The following is a 16,957-nucleotide window of genomic DNA, read 5'->3' on the forward strand; positions in this document are numbered from 1 at the left end:
TCATCTTCTTTTTTGGATTTTTATTAAGGGGATTTTGACAACAGGTATTCTCCTGAAAACTGAATTTGGTATTTATCGGTGTCAAAGTATCTACATTAACCAAATATGACCCCTGAAATATCCGCGGACGCGTTTGGACAAAGACCGGGCGGGTCTATTTTGAGCCTCCATTTATGCATGCATGCAACTATGTCCCTTACTTTGTTTCCGAATTGTCTGGTCAACTGCATTTGATTAGTGGGATGGAGAGAGAAAAAAAGAATAAGGACGTGGCTAGGGAGTGGCCGGGTGCTTCCTAGTATTCCCTGGCAGTCGGCCATAAAAGGAAGGTTTTGGTCCCTCCCCCGCGCGAAAAAGGAAACCCACCTGTCCACCACTGTATCACGCGAATTGCATGCCCACCCTCCCCGCAACCCAACTCCACCTGGTCCTCCCGTCACGTGACTCCTAGCCGTTCCCTTCTCCTGAGCAAACCACCCATGAATCCCATCTTCTTCTCCCCCAAGCCTCGTTTCCCAGATCTAGAGACCTCGATTCACCTTGCAATGGCGACATAGGGGGGTTGTCAGTCAAAGAAAATTGACAAAAACTGAAAGAAAATACTAAGCAAGGACACACAAGGAGATCAGGTTTGCCTAGCTCTTCCATGTAATTTGCCTGGGATTTGCCAAAGTACCTACTCCTGTCCTTGTTGATTCTTCCTGGATTTTTTGGATTATTTTGGTCAGTTTTATACAAAAAGACTTCATATACTCATCTATATTGTGCTACAACTTCTTTTTCATGAGTGCTAGTCCAAAAAAGAGATTTTCTGTGGTTATTTTTATCCCAAAAATTGCTATGATCTAGGAACAGATATTTGAGCAAATTCTATTGATTTTGAGAGCAAATTGTGATGTTATTTCAAGCAACGAAAAACTATGATTGACAAACAGGGCTAGGATAGCTTTGTTTCATGAAACCTTTTAGGTGGTCTGCAACATTAGTGAAACCCCTTGTTCTGAGCAAATACCTTACTTACTTTAGGCAAAAGCTATGTTCCTTTTAAGCAAATGCCATGGTTTTTAAGGCAAAAAAGAACTATATTGGTTTCAAGAAGATAAACTGTAGCTATTGTTGATCCACTGTGGTTATTTTTGCCCTTATTTTTATCCCAAAAATTCCTAGAATTTAGAAACACATCTTTAAGCAAATTTTGTTGATTTTGATAACAAATTGTGAGGTTATTTCAAGCAACGAAAAACTGTGATTGACAAACAGGGCTAGGATAGCTTTGTTTTATGAATCCTTTTATGTGGTCTGCAACATTAGTGAAGCCCCCTTGTTCTGAGCAACTACCTTACTTACTTTAGGCAAAAGCTATGTTCCTTTTAAGCAAATGATATGATTTTTAAGGCAAAAAAGAACTCTGCTGGTCTCAAGAGGATAATCTGTAGCTATTGTTGATCTACTGTGGTTATTTATCCTAAAAATTGCTAGAATTTGGAAACACGTCTTTAAGCAAATTATGTTGATTTTGAGAGCAAATTGTGATGTTATTTCAAGCAACGAAAAACTGTGATTGACAAACAGGGCTAGGATAGCTTTGTTTCATGAAACATTTTAGGTGGTCTGCAACATTAGTGAAACCCCTTGTTCTGAGCAACTACCTTACTTACTTTAGGCAAAAGCTATGTTCCTTTGAAGTAAATGCTATGGTTTTTAAGGCAAAAAAGAACTTTGTTGGTTTCAAGAAGATAAATTATTGATACTGTTATAAGCTAAAAGTGCTGGGGGAGATATTAAAACCCTTCTTATTGGGATGCTTATTTCAAGCAACTACCGTTGGTTATCTGAAGCAACTAACATGATAATTTCAAAAAAAGAACTAACATGATTGTTGTCAACTACTATACTTAAAGCAACACTGTTTTGAGCATCTACTGAATATCCTAAGCAACTCATACGAGATACTGCATATTACTACAAAAAGAAAAAATGAATGAATAAAAAAACTGCCTAGTAGCGAACATTACCTTCAAGGAAAAATGGTTGAACGTTATTTCCTGCTTTAAACATGGACATGTTATGAATAGTAGGATGCTCCAGTTGCATTTTGAAAAAAAATGTTAGTTTGGAATGACCATATTAATTGCCTAATAATGATTCTGCAAAGAAGGATCATATGGAAACAGAAAGACAAAAGGAAAATAGCAAGTGAAAACGGTCTTGTGCATAGAAGATAAGTGTTCTGTTCCTCCCAATACAAAGCAACTAAAAAGTAAAGTTATTTGAACACAAAGAGTGCATCACCCTTGACTACTCCTAAAAAATAGAACATATAACAATCTACTCTCGATATCAGTCATGTTGACACAAGTTTCCCAAAAGCTAAAAAGATGCACTTCGATGAAGAAATAATCTTTTCCATGCGCCTTGCTTCACCAAAACCTTGAATCACATGGTGAACTGTTGCTCTCCTGTGAACATTTAGAAAACAAAAAAATTACATCACGGAAAAAATACCTATGTTGTAAGAAACTATTGTTGATATATTGTGCCCAAATAAATGAAAACATGTGTAGAGAAAGAGCGACTTGTGTTTGGTTTTTCATGCACGTATGCTTACTGTATTTTGTAGCAACGCTCTGGTAAAAAAGAAAATTGCATCAAGCTAAATGTTGTCTCTTATTAAATTTCTTGCGTACACTCTGTGTGCTGGATGCTTACTTGATTCACCTAACTTGCTTCGTCAACTTGGTGTGTGCAGCGGTGGAGATGATTGACCTAAATGAGTTGCAAGTAGAAATTGACCCTCAGATGCAAATTCCTGACAGTAGTAATCTTGGAGATCATGTATTCTGCACACAGCACAACAACCCCCGCGGTGGTGTTGAGTCGCCTAATCCTATGCTTACACAAAATGTTGCCACACCTGTGACAGGCACAGTGGACAGGGATGAGCACTCCACTGTTGTTGGGGGGACTGCAAGAGGTGCAACTGTCCCTAGAGAAGAAGCAACAGATACGGATGCGCACACCCTTGATGTCACAGCGATTGGAGATGAAACTGGAGGGACTATTGGAAATGGTTTGGCAGGCTTGGAAGGTGAAAACGACGACGAAGCTTGGTCACAGCCTAAGGAACCATATGTTGGAATGAGGTTTGACACTGTGGAAGGTGCCAAAGAACACTACAACGCATATGATTTGCAACTTGGGTTTTCTGTCAAGAAGAACACTTTGAGGAAGTCTGTTAAAACTGCTGAGCTGATAAAGCAGCAATTTGTGTGCAATAAGTTTCGCAAACCTAAAGTTGATGATGGAGGAGCAGAAACAATTCCTGCCCTAGACAAGATTGTAGAAGAAGGTGAAAATATTGATGAAGAGGATGAAATTGTCTTTCTTGATGATGAAAGCAAACTAAAAAAGAAAACCAAGAAGGGGAAGCGGGATATAGTAGTGCAAACAGGTTACAGAGCCAAGATGGTGGTGAAGTTATTAGATAGCCGTTGGGAGGTCATTTACTTTGTTGCTGAGCACAACCACCAGTTGGTTGACAAACCATCTTTGACTAAGTACCTGAGATCACACCAAGGGATCCCACCAGAAGAAAGGGCTTTCCTCACACATCTCCATAATTGCAACTTGACAGCAGGTTTGGTTCCCTCCTAAACTATGACTAGGAAAAATCATGAACTATTCTTGGCTTCCTGTGTTAGTTGGTCATACCTTATGCAAGTACTTCCTAGTCTTCTCTTGATTGCGGAAAATTAACTTTGTTCCAAAGACTGACCTTGGTTTGAGATGCTCACACCCCACCTTGCGTTATTATTAAAACCAATAAAGATGGGAAATTAGTTTTGTTCCATGATTTGCATTTGTATGCTCTGTAAGTTGCTCAAACCCTACAAACCTGCTTGCCCGTATTGTTTTTTAAACTCATAAAATGATGGGAATCTGTTTTCTTCCTACAAATGCGTTGGTTTCTATGTGAGTTGCTTGCACCATACCCCAGTGCTTGCCTGACCAACCTACTTGTATGAATTATTATTTAAACCCTGAAAATGATGGAAATTTGTTCGTTTTTTCCTATACTTCACCTATCTTGTTGTGTGAGTTTCTCATACCCTACCCGACTACTTGCCTGGTTTATTATTCAAGAAGGGGAATTTTGGTTTCCTCCTGGACTTGCCTTGTCCTGCTGTGTAAGTTGCTCAGACCCTAACCAAGTGTTGCATGTACTACACTTCCTTGTCCCTTGGTTTCAATGTGTTAGTTATTCATACCTTAGGCGGAAAAAGTGTATACTTGACTAATCTTGAATGTGAAAATTTTGTTTTTTAAGACTCCGTTTATTATGTTAATGACTACAATAATCTTAGGAAAGTGTATGCCTTTATTTGCCTGCAAACGATGTATTAGTTGGTTGAAGGTCTTGTGGTCTTGTCCAACTACCTCTACATACAAATGTGTTAAACTAACTAGCCACTATGTTTTTGCTTGCAGGTCGTATGATGCACATCATGTCAGATTACTATGGAAAGGAGCTGATTGTTCCTTATGGTACTAAACATATTTCAAACTTGAAGTCAGAACTGAACAAGCATGCCACAAAAGAAGGTGATATGATTGAGACAGTTGCCTACTTTAAAGACCAGCAAAAAGAGGATCCAGATTTCTTTTACAAGATAAAGTATGATGAGGAGGACAGGGTGGAGAATATTTTCTGGGTTGACGGCGTAGCAAGGAAGGCTTATGTAGAGGCATACCACGATTGTATCTCATTTGACACCACGTACATGACTAACATGTATAACATGCCCTTTGCACCATTCATTGGAATTAATCGGCATGGACAATCATTCATGTTGGGCTGCGGGTTTGTGAGGCAAGAATTGGCTACAAGCTTTGATTGGCCGTTTGGGACCTTTCTTGAAGCAATGCATGGTCTAGCACCTACTAACATCATAACTGACCAAGACAACGCGACGTCACAATCAATTAAAAGGATGTTCCCAGCAAGTGTCCACCGTTGTTGCCGTTGGCATATAATGAAAAAAGCTCAAGAAAAGCTTGGTGCCTTGTTGGGGCGAAAGCCTGGATTGTCGAAAGATTTCAACAACTGTATTGACTTCAGCTTGACGCCGGAGGAGTTCGAGGATGCATGGGCTGCTCTGATGTTGAAGTATGAGGTTATGGCTGACACACACTTTGAGACCCTATATAAATACCGGGCAACATGGGTTCCTTGCTACTTCAAACACCAATTCTTCCCATTCCTGTAGTCAACCCAACGTAGTGAGGGTTTCAACGTTGTCCTTAAGCGATATGTGAACCCACACAATTCCATCTTCAACTTTGTCAAGCAATATTCAAAAATCCAGACTCACATACTTGTCCGGGAGGGTGGAAAAGACTGCCGGACTGAACATTTGGAGAATGAAATGTGGTCGTCTTTTCCCATTGAGAAGCAAGCGTATGGTACCTATACTAGGGACTTGTATGATTAGTTCCGTAACGAATTCAAGTTGACTGGTAGATACAATGTACGGCCGCATGGGGGTCACTTGTATGAGATATACCCCAACAATACCAACCCCGACATACACAGAAGTGGGTTGCTAAGTATGGTTCTAGGAGTTATTTCGTGACATCAGACCCTGCTGCTGGAGACTACACGTGCCAGTGCTGCAAAATGGACAGGGACGGCATGCTCTGCTGCCACATCTTGAAGGTTTTCACCTACCTTGGTATAGATGAAATCCCTGCACAGTACATTCTGAGGAGATGGAAACCTAAAGCAATCCCCAGTGCACCACCTACAAATGGCGGTTGGCCCGATGAGTTGCCAGCACAGTCCAAGGAAGAACTTAGGCATGCAAACTTGTCCTTGGATTTTGCAAGCCTTGCTCGTGTTGCTAGTGCGTTAGATGCTGCTTCAGACATTGTGAGGAGGCATATGCGGGTAGCTCGCACAGAAATAAAACACTTGAACTTGTCGAGAAAAAACAAGCCAACAACAGGTCCTAGTGCCCCCAGTGGTCCACCCCCGAGTAGTGGTTCTGCACCACAAGGCAACCCTCCTCCGATGAATAGTGCCCCTCCACCACCTCCTGCTGCAGCTGCACAACCACCAGCTAACTCTACGCAGCATCCCACTACTTCTGCACCATAGCAAAGAAAAGCAGCCCAAATGGATGACCCTTCTAGAGTGCTTGCACACCCCAAGATGGGATCTGCACCCCAAAGCACAACAACGCCAGTGGTGCCTACACCACCGGGACTGTTTGCAGCATAGACGAGAGGGGCTGCACAAACAATCAGAGGGCATACACAACCAGGTTGGGAGCCTCTAGAACTACTAACAGGGCAAGCACAACTACCCAGGGGTCCCCCAGCACAAAACAGGTGGCCGGTAGTACCACCGAGGGGGGCGCCCCACTGCCCCCATCAGGACTTCAACAAATGCCTGCTTGAATTGGAGAGCATTCTACTTCCTCCACATCACAACAAAAAGGGCAACGAAAAAGTGGAGGGGCACTGTTGTCTTCTTCTGCAGCACCCCCTGGGAGACATGCGCAACCACCTCTCCAAATTGCGTGTAGCGACCAGACCTCAAACAGTCTGATCTCTGTGCTCCGGTGTCATCCCTGGATCAGTAATGCTGACACCACACAGTACTCGGAGGATTTATAGCAGAGTAGCACTCACACACTTATTACATTGAGTGTCTCAAAAAGAGAACTTATTACAATAAATATGGCTTAAGGCCATCTAACAACGATAACATCGGAAGGCTTGGAAGATAAGTGAGTCCATCAACTCCAACGGCATCACTGAGTATAGAACCACGACCTAAAACTCCTTAATCGTCGTCTGAAAAGTCTGCAACATTAACGTTGCAGCCCGAAAACGGGTCAGCACATGGAATATGCTGGCAAGGTAACACATAGAGAGTAATGGAATGAACAGCTATACTATATGCATATTTGGCTGGTGGAAAGCTCTATGGTTACAGTTTTGCGTAAAGCCAATTTTTCCCTACTTCAAAGGAATAAATTTATTTACTATCATGGTGATTGTTAAACATTGAGAATGGTTGACAGCATTCTCAATCCCAATTAAGCATCATCATTAAACATAACCCAACAAAATTAATTTAGAGTAACATGTTGAGATTCACATGAAAATCCAAGTACTAGATACTCAAGATGTCCATAACCGGGGACATGGCTAACCATGATTAGTTTATTACACTCTACAGAGGTTTGCGCACTTTTCCCCACAAGACTCGATCGCCTCCGTTTGTTTTCTCGCACTACATGGTGTTTGAGAAGACGGATGACCGAGGCATAGTCTTTCAGAAGCGCTAGCACCTTACGATCGGGTAGACCGTACCACCTACATCCCCTACATCTGCTAGTCTACCACTGTAAGAGTTCGCACAACTTAGTCAACTATGCTAGAGCCCATAATAGCTTGTGGCTGCACACGGAAGTTTCTAGTATGAATAGTCTCATGATCCCTTTGAGCCTGGGTGGCAGTCCAAAAGAAAACAGGCGAGTCCTGGAATACCCAGGTGCCTCAATCCACCCAGATCTGTGTTTAAGTTGCCACCTTAGATAAACCATTAATTAACAATCTCACATCTGTCATGGATTTCACTCACCCAATCCACGTCTACTAGCATAGCATGGCATAATAAGCAAACGTAGAAGTAACTCCCAAAGGTTTGATAATAAACAGGTAATAGGTGCTACCTCATCTGCCTCCCATCCCACAATTTAATTAGATCCTAATCATGCAATGTGTGAGGATTGATCTAATGCAATAAAACTGGGTAGTAGAAAAGATATGATCAAAGTGTTACTTGCCTTGCTGATGATCCGCGAAACCTAACGATTCGAAGTAACAGGCGGCGCACTCTGGGTATTCTATCGCAGACAAACAAATAAGCATACAATAAGTACTCATCTAATGCACAGGTAAAACTCAAATAAGAGATCTAACTAGAAGGTTCAACTTAAGAACTCCGGTTGGCAAAAAAATCGAATCGAACAAAGCAACGAAAGTCAAACGGCGAAAGAAAACAACTTCATTCTAGTAATCTGGATCTAGGGCAAATTTTACAGTAGCAAAATCTTGTTTAAGTTGGTTAAACAGATAGAGGGTTTCGAGACGAAACTCTAGGCGCTTGAATCGCCTGATTCCGATAAACGAGCGAAAAGTTATACTAAAACGAAAATCGGATCAGGAATCGCGATCAGAAAAATCACGGATTTAATCCGAGAAAAAGAAAACGACGAACGGATTAACGAACGAACGTTCGTTATCCAAATCTAAACAATGAACGTGTTTGTCTAAACGAACAAACGAGCGAACGCTCGCTATTTAACCTAAACCGAAAAACACCGATCAAAAAAAACGAAAACTAAAAAAAACCGAAAAAAAACCGATGGAAAACCGTTCGGTTTTCTAAAAAAAACAGGCGGCGGACTACGAGGTGGCGGCGAACCTCGGCGAGCGTGCGGTGGGGCGGCGGCTCCGGCGGGCAGCGTGGCGGCGCGGCGACGGCGGGCGGCGAGCGGCATGGCGGGGCGGCAGCGGCGCGCAGGCGGCGGCGGCGCGCAGGCGGCGGCGGCGGGTGCGGGGCTGGGGCGGGGCGCTAGGGCGGGGCGCTGGGCTAGGGTTCCCCCCCTCGGGGTGGGCCGGCTTATAAAGCCCCTACGGGCCAGGAGTTCTAGTCGGACACGGCCCGTAGGTCGGTTCCTTTTTTTTAATAATTATGCTCGGAAGAAAATAAAAAGAAATACTAAACGGACTTCAAAAATCCTGAAATAAATTTTCCCGGGCTTCTAAAATCAAGCCCGACAAAGTGAACATTTATTTGGGCCCTAAATGAAATTTTGAAAAACGCACATTTTTCCTAAATTCAAATAAAACACCGAAATACTCTGAAATAAAATCTTATTTGATTTTATTATTAAATCCTCAATATTTCTTTATTTTGGGAAAGTCATTTTATTCCCTCTCTCATATTTTTTTGTAATAGAAATAATTGATGATAAAATAAATAAAATCAAATGATCCTATTCTCAAAATTTGAGAAAACTCAAATATGAAAATAACGAAATCCCCAACTCTCTTCGTTGGTCATTGAGTTGCGTAGAATTTCTAGGATCAACCAAAATGAAAATAAAATATGATATGCATTGATGATCCAATGTATAACATTCCAAATTGAAAATTTGGGATGTTACATTGCGCCACTACACGGGGGTACTGGAATGCAACCAGGAGCTTCTACAAAGGAACAAGACCTTGGATATCCTACTCCTACTGCGGCTGGCCCGCCAATCCCTAGAGACACGCCAAAGTCAACAACCAAAGGAAGAGCAAAAACGAAGAGGATTCAGTCAGCACTTGAGCTGCACCCTAAGAGAAAGAACAAGTGTAGTTATTGTGGTTCTGTTGATCACAACTCTGCCTATGCAAAACAAGATTGGTGTGAATGTAAAAAAGGAGTGGAAATGGTGCTGACAAAGAGGAAACCCAAGAGGAAAAGGTTGAGAAGACCAAATAACACTATTTGAATTCTACAGCTTGGGCTCTTTTTTGATTTGTTTTTATTCTGCAAACAATTTGTATTAGTATTTCTTGCAAGTTGTATGAATGATTCAGGCAACTATCTATTATTTGTTCTTTTCGCATGTAGAAATTTTACATTGATAAAAAATTCCATCATGGGAGACAATCATTGAAACATTATCATGACTGCGGATTAATTTGCAGGAAACTCCTGTCCAGTGTTTTGGCAAGTATATGCATAAATGCAAGCAACTAAGTCATACAAAAAAACAATATTGATGATCGAAAAACTGACCTATTTCAACTTTAGGATGTCTTTCCAGGGAGCCTTGTTGCAATCAGTGTCGACCCAATTACTTGTAAGCTGTTTCCTGATGCTTGGGATGTCGTTTGGGGTGAATCTTGGAAGAACCCTTGCTTCCCAACCACTAGTGAATGTAAGAGCATAAACCCCGCAGTTGAACCTGGACAACAAAAAATATGGAAAACGCTATGTGCTTAGTTACCTAGTTACATATATGTACTATCACTTGAATGAACTAAAGAAGAAGAACAATACATATCAACCGGTTTGGGGAGGTGTGGTTGCTTACTCATTGTTTTGCTTGGGTACATCGATATTGAAGAGTTTGAAATCGTCCATGACAATGTGAGATTTTGGGTAATGAGTCTCCCAAAGACTTCGAACACTTGCAACCATGCGCCTTGCGCAATCATCCAGGGACTGGTCGGCAAGTGTCCTCCACGAATCAAGCACCTCGAACTTTCTGTCCCTTAAATTCACATTGAAAACCCAGTAATGATTCCCTGTAATTGGCTTTGTTTCGTCAATGTTTTCTATGACAGGGAACATGATCTATATGGGGAGAAAACAAGTATGTAGAAAATGTTAGGAACTAAAGGCATGTGGTGAAAAAATTGCATGCAAATTATACTTGTGTTATCAGGCAAATTCCCTGCATGTTTGTAGGCAACTTTTTGCTGCATGGAAGCAACTTGGAAAAAAGAACACATGATGGTGGAGAAGGGGGTGTTGTGTGGCAACTTATGTTGCTACTTAAGCAAGTCCCAAAAAACATGTCAATGTTTTCTACTTAAACAACTACTACCATACTCTATGTGTATTTGCTCATGTGCGAAAAAGAACACAAAGATCAAAAAAGTAGGAAAAAAAGTCTGACCATATCTTTACGGTCCAACCGGTTGGATTTGCTGAATCTGGCAATGATCTCTTTCTTGTCAATATCCATCTGCTGCAACCATTTCTGCCAAAGAAAAATAAAAACATGAAAAAGGTGGAACTGAAAATAAAAAGGGAAGACCTGATTACTGATATAACTGTCATTTTCTTACCAAGAATCTCAATGGCATCACCACCTTCTATGAATCTGGTGGCAAGTTCATCACGATGGACTGTATGCCAATCTGAACAACATGGTCCAACAAGAATCTTTCCTTTTTCATCGCGTTTGCAAGCTCCCTCATAGTTACATAGTATCGACCATAGTCAATTACCTTGGGGCTGCAGTAAAAAGATAAGAAACAAAAAGATAAGTTCATCATGATGGCCCGTGTGCCAAGGAAAATGTGTTATTGATAACGAACTTTCTGCCCACCCCCACGATGTCTAACTTATTGCTGTACATTAAGTCACCTACTACTATTTTTTTATGAACTTGCCTGATGATAGTATCTCATATGCCTACATGACAGTAAACAGGTTGCCTGAACAAAAAGTTTACTTGGACAACATTGTACCTGGTATCTACATCTGGGGAAACTTTTTCATTTAATCTCCCATGTAAGATAACCGATGAATATAACCGATTGACATCAGGTTTGCAGTGAAACAATTTTTTCTCATTGTAGTCCGTGAATGGTGACCTGATGCAGGGTGATGGTTTGATGATCCTCCTCTCAAATTTGTTAGGGACAGGCTCTCCAGAGCTGCTGCTACTATAGTACTTTCTGCCTGAACCATCTTCTATTTGTTCAGTAGTTTTTTCTGGTGTAGATAACACATTTGGCAACCGGCTACCGTCTGCACGAGCTCTGAGAGCCTCATTGGACCTTTGATTTGGTAATTCACACGCTTCATTGACGACTCCAAGATCCCACTCATCATTGTCATCGAGTATTTGTATGAACTCGCGGTCTGCAAGTATGCTTGGCCCATCACGTGCAACTGCCTCGACTGTTGTTTCGGGGACAAAGTCATCTATGCCAAGAGAGAATGATGGGGCTGGGCAGTATTCATGAACAAAGTTGTCTGATCCCGAACTTTTGGTTTGCTGAAACTGCAATCCATCTGTCTCTGATCGAATCGAATTGGATGATTTGCTGCTTGAGCTTTCTGCATACTTATTCCTTGGAGGTGCACACCTAGCTATGAGCTCACTGATTTCCAAGACGTTTACTTCTAGAGAATTTCTCATATTCTCCTTGAATTGCATGGGTGGACAATTCTCTTTGTTGCCATCGCAAATGTTGAATCTCTTGGCATGAGGGCTAACTGTTTGGCAATCTCGATGACGGAAGCTGACTTTGCAGGAAACTTGCCTTGTGACCATGAATTGTTGCTTTTCCCTAAAAGGGCAATGGTGCTTACTGCCTCAGCTAAAACATGAGGAGATGGCAGGGGGCAAAAAAAATCTTGTGCTGGTGCTTTCATCTTCTGCTCTTTGCCACCCTGATGACCATTTAGCTCAACCATTTGCGCTTGACCATTTAGCTCAACTAATGGTTGCCTACCACTTGTTTTTTGTGTGCCCCGGTATTTCTGCTGGCATATTGGCTGTTGGTTCTTGTTTGTAGATTAAGTTCCTCTCTTAAGGATTTGCCTGATTGGTCATGCAAATTTCTTCCTTCTTGGCCTGAATTGCCTCACTCCGTCTGACATTTTCCTGGCATTTGGGATACATGATCGCAGCCTCATCTTGCTCTGGCGCTGTTGGTAATCCACAAACTGCAACCTTGTTGCATCCTGGGCCATTAGATGCTAATGCCGAGCTTGATATTCCGTTCGCATGCAGCTGGGGCTTGTCAATGACACACCTTACCTCATTTTCTGAAGTAGTTCCCTGTTTTTGCTGCTGGAAATGTCTGGCTTTCTTAATAGTTGGCACCCTTTGGTTGGCACCTTGGCCTTGCAAGTTATTATTAACCCGGCTTGCTTGCAGCTCCTCTACTATTGTTGTCACTATTGTTGGCTGCAGGATGAAGCTGACATTCTTTTTCTTCTTGGGTGGGAGAGGTGGTAGTTGGTTATGCACAACTACCTTATCTTTGCTTTCCAAGACATGTTCTGCACCTATTTCCTGCATTATTCTCTTGCGAGTGGCTTTCGGGCATAATTCCTCAAAGTTCATTGTGCACACTTCCTTCATCTCTAATCCATCCAAAAGGTCTTGAAAAAGCTTTTTCGCTTCCCATGCAGCTGATGACCCATCGAGAACTTCTTTTGCTTCAAGTAGTGGGATGTCTAGCAATTTATTTTCCCGCTCCATCATCACAATGTCTCTGATATTAAATGAGTAAGACTCATTAGACCCTTTAGCTTCGAAGTCCTTCTTTTTAAGCACAAACTGTAGTGTGCACTCCTGTTCGTCGCTGTCCGAGCTGCCAGTTGCTGCATCCTCGTACCTAGCATCCCCACCACCATTGCCGTGGCCACTGTTGTTTCCTCCACTGTTCTCCTCATTAAGCTTATCACCACCCTTTCCCTCCTCCTCCTTATATTCATCCTTATCACCACCTTTACCCACATCATCATCGTCATCATCGTCATCATCATCATTCTCATCATCTCCCTTCCCATCCTCTTCCTTTTCTTCATCTTCGTTCTCTTCATCATCTTCCTCTGCATCATTACTTTCCTCTGTGTTACCTCGTTGCACCTCATCGTGATCATGTTCCACTCCTCCTTCATTAGGGTTGCACCCAACATCTTTGCTTCTGACTTCATCACCATCATCATCGCCAGAGTCTCCATCACTGTCTCTAATAGTTTTATCTGCATCATCATCTGATTCCTCAAAATCGTTGCCGTCTTCGTCGCTACCATCAGTATCTGACTGGTACAACGCTTCTTCGTTGTCGCTGGCCGGTTGTTTCCTTATTTTCTTAGAATGTTGCCTGCTTGTTCCAACTTTACTAGGTTCTGCCATGTCTGTCTTAGTTTCCTCAACATCAATCCTGCCAAATGCATGAACAAGCTTCACGACTGAGTGCGAAATTTTTGAGCACATTTCATGGACAATGACTGAGAACTTCTTTTGTTTCTGCAAAAAACAGGGAGAATTGAGGGGAACGTTAGCACATCCAAACATACTCTGACAAAGTTGCCTATAAAAACACATCCTGATAAGTTTAAATCTTGGGTTAGAATCTTGGGAATTCAGACCTTTTGCAGATTAAAAATGACAATAAAATTGAAAAATGGAGTTGCCTACTCTCAAGTAAGAAATTGCCTACACACAGGTTTAGAAATGGCCAAGGTATAAAATGATTTACCTCTTTATCATAGGAGTTGGGTAATCTTGCTGCAACAAATTTTGTGATGTGATCCATGATTCTGAATAAGCTGTCGTCAGCACACCGGGAAAACTCAGTCTTTAACTGATGCTAGTCATCGCAAAAAAAACGGTGAGTACATGATGTGCATGTGCACTAAAAGTTAAACTTGATCACTACCATAAAGGAACATTGATAGTTACCCACAACCTCCCGTTGAATCATAAAACACATACTCCATACATAACATAAAATGTGGGATGCTTCTTTTGGAAAAAATGTCTAAAGAGTTGCTTGCCAAGCTGACAAGACTTGCCAGACTTAAGTACATGAGTTGCCTGTTTTTTGGTTAAATGTTGTGACTTGCACTTTAGACAAAGAAAATTAAAAATACATATGTGACATAATAAAAAAGACTTACCCGCAGTTTGCCATATTGACCCAGGCCCTTCTTATCCTTCTTCACAACTTTTGCAATTAGAGCAGAATTCCAAACCGAAACTCTTGGTGTAGAACTTGGTATAGGTTCATCCACATCCAGCGAGTCTAGGTACAAGAGCTGCGAATGAAAAAGATGACATTGAAAACAGAAAACACATAAGTTTGCAATATAACAAACAAGATGGAGGATAGCGTTGAGAATGAGAGATAATCATTTGAGTTTAATGCGCTTACTACGAGATGGAAAACACAACATCATACAACATTCTTCTTGACACCCGCATCTTTGAATGATGCCTTTAACTGATCAACAATAAACTCACAAACATTCGTCTCTGTTATACCATTGACATCCATGACAGCAGGGAATCTTTTTGGCGAGATGCTTAGACTTGTTGATGGTGCAAGGAAGCGGGAAAAGGCAATTACTAACCAAGCACGAAGGAAATCGTCATCGTGAGCTCCATTCATATTTCCAATCATCTTACACCATGCTGTGAGGGTTGGTGAGTTCTTGGTGGTGATATTGTAGATGCTGTAAATGGCCTTTGTGATGTCAGGATGATTCTCAAAGCAAACCTTCCTGCCCCTGTTTGGCAATCCCCAAATTCGATTCACGCTCGTTGCATCAATAGGAATCTTCCCCCTATCTGGTATAACGATTTGGGACATCTCAGGGTCGTAGTGCTTCATAATCCATTGGCTGAGATCTGCATCCATACTAGTTGCTGCAATATCCAACAAACCCCAAACTCTTTATTAATGATCACACCCTTCTGAAGAGGAACAAGTGACTTGTTTAGTTTGTACAGCCTTGCAGGCGATCCCCTATTCCTAAAACCCTAAAGACATAAAACAGGAACACCAGAAAAGTTCATTAGAAGAATGAACAGAATAGATTTATGTACAGATATGTTGGTTTGGCAACTCAAACACAATTAGTTGGCAAAAAAGTGACTGCAAAGTGAGGCAACACCGCATTACCTCGTTTCCAGTACTCTTCTGGCACTTTGCTTTTTTGGTACGATCTTCAGGGTCTTTCTCGAGACATACATCTTTGTCAACTCCGGCGGCGTTATCAGCATCGGTGGATATCTCTTCATTGCTATCAATATCTGATGGCCGTGCCCCACGAGTTATAATACATTTTGCCCCTCTTTGACGCTTGTAACCAATTATGGGTACATTACTACGACCCTATGGGAGAGACATTGGAACAAACGAACAACAAAAAACAGGACATGAAAGAACACATGGAGACTACTAACCAGTATATGCACCACATATAAATAATAAAATAAAGAATTCAAATTTTTTTTCTGCCCACGTACATCTGCTTGGGTATCTCTGATAAGACTAGCTAGAAGGTTCATCATCAAGGTTGGCTGTAGGGGGGTCTTGTTGGATGCCCTTACTACTGCTCCTAGACATTATTCGCTGCAAAATAATAACGACAAGTATGAAACAGTGTTATATGAGTGTAGTTAGACAATTAAAATTGACAATAAAAAGGCATGAAACCCTGTGACAACTGCGCAGGCAAGTTTGCATGCCTCTGCTAAGCAAAACCATGAAAATATCAGGCATGTGGCTAGCTAAAGGATGCCAATATTGGCGTTTAAATGAATGAGCTAAGCAAGCTTCCAATTACTACCCTCCCGTGATAAAAGTTCGACAGGCCAACTCTTTGTCTTCTAGTGTAACACTAGCAATATGTATAGGTCGAAAATGCTTTTAGGCAACATACAATATTCACCATATGAAAAGCCCTCTCCAAAAAGATCAAAGCATAAGTGAAAATGTAAAAATAATTAGCAACTGTGTGCAGGCAAGTTGGTGTTCATCTTCTGGGCAAAATAGCAGTGTAGGTGCAAGGCGAAAATAACTTGGGAGGCAGCACTGCAAGTGCGTGCAAAGTGAAAATGTAAGACAATGAGCACTTATGTGCACGCAAGTTGGTGTTCATCTTCTAGGCAATAGCAGTGTGAATGTCAAGCAAAACAAAAACTAGTGAGGCAGCACTGCGACTGTGTAGCAAGTGAAAAATGTAGGACAATGAGCACCTGTGTGCAAGCAAGTTGGTGTTCATCTTCTAGGCAATAACAGTGTAGATGTCAGGCAAAAACAAAAACTGGTGAGGCAGCACTGTGACGTAGCAAGTGAGATGTATTAACAATGAGCACCCTATGTGCAGGCAACTTGGTGTTCATCTTTTGGGCAAGAGCAGTGTAAATGTCAGGCAAAAAAACTGGTGAGGCAGCACCACGACTGCGTGCAAGTGAAAATGTAAAACAATGAGGCACCCATGTGCAAGCAAATTGGTGTTCATCTCCTAGGCAAGAGCAGTATATATGTCAGGCAAAAGTTGGTGTTCATAACCCATCTAATATGTCTCTAACTGCCAGATCAAACTAGCATCCCCTGGCAAAAAGCG

At 41.7% G+C, this 16,957-nt stretch overlaps 1 pseudogene; it reads left to right on the plus strand.

Annotated features, from left to right (window-relative positions):
* Positions 1 to 2,765: 2,765 nt before the first annotated feature.
* Positions 2,766 to 9,575, plus strand: LOC147985296 (protein FAR1-RELATED SEQUENCE 5-like; annotated as a pseudogene).
* Positions 9,576 to 16,957: the final 7,382 nt, after the last annotated feature.

The sequence above is a fragment of the Triticum urartu genome, chromosome 2A (genome assembly GCF_056163025.1).
Source record: "Triticum urartu cultivar PI428250 chromosome 2A, HENAU_Tu73, whole genome shotgun sequence".
Lineage (NCBI taxonomy): Eukaryota > Viridiplantae > Streptophyta > Magnoliopsida > Poales > Poaceae > Triticum > Triticum urartu.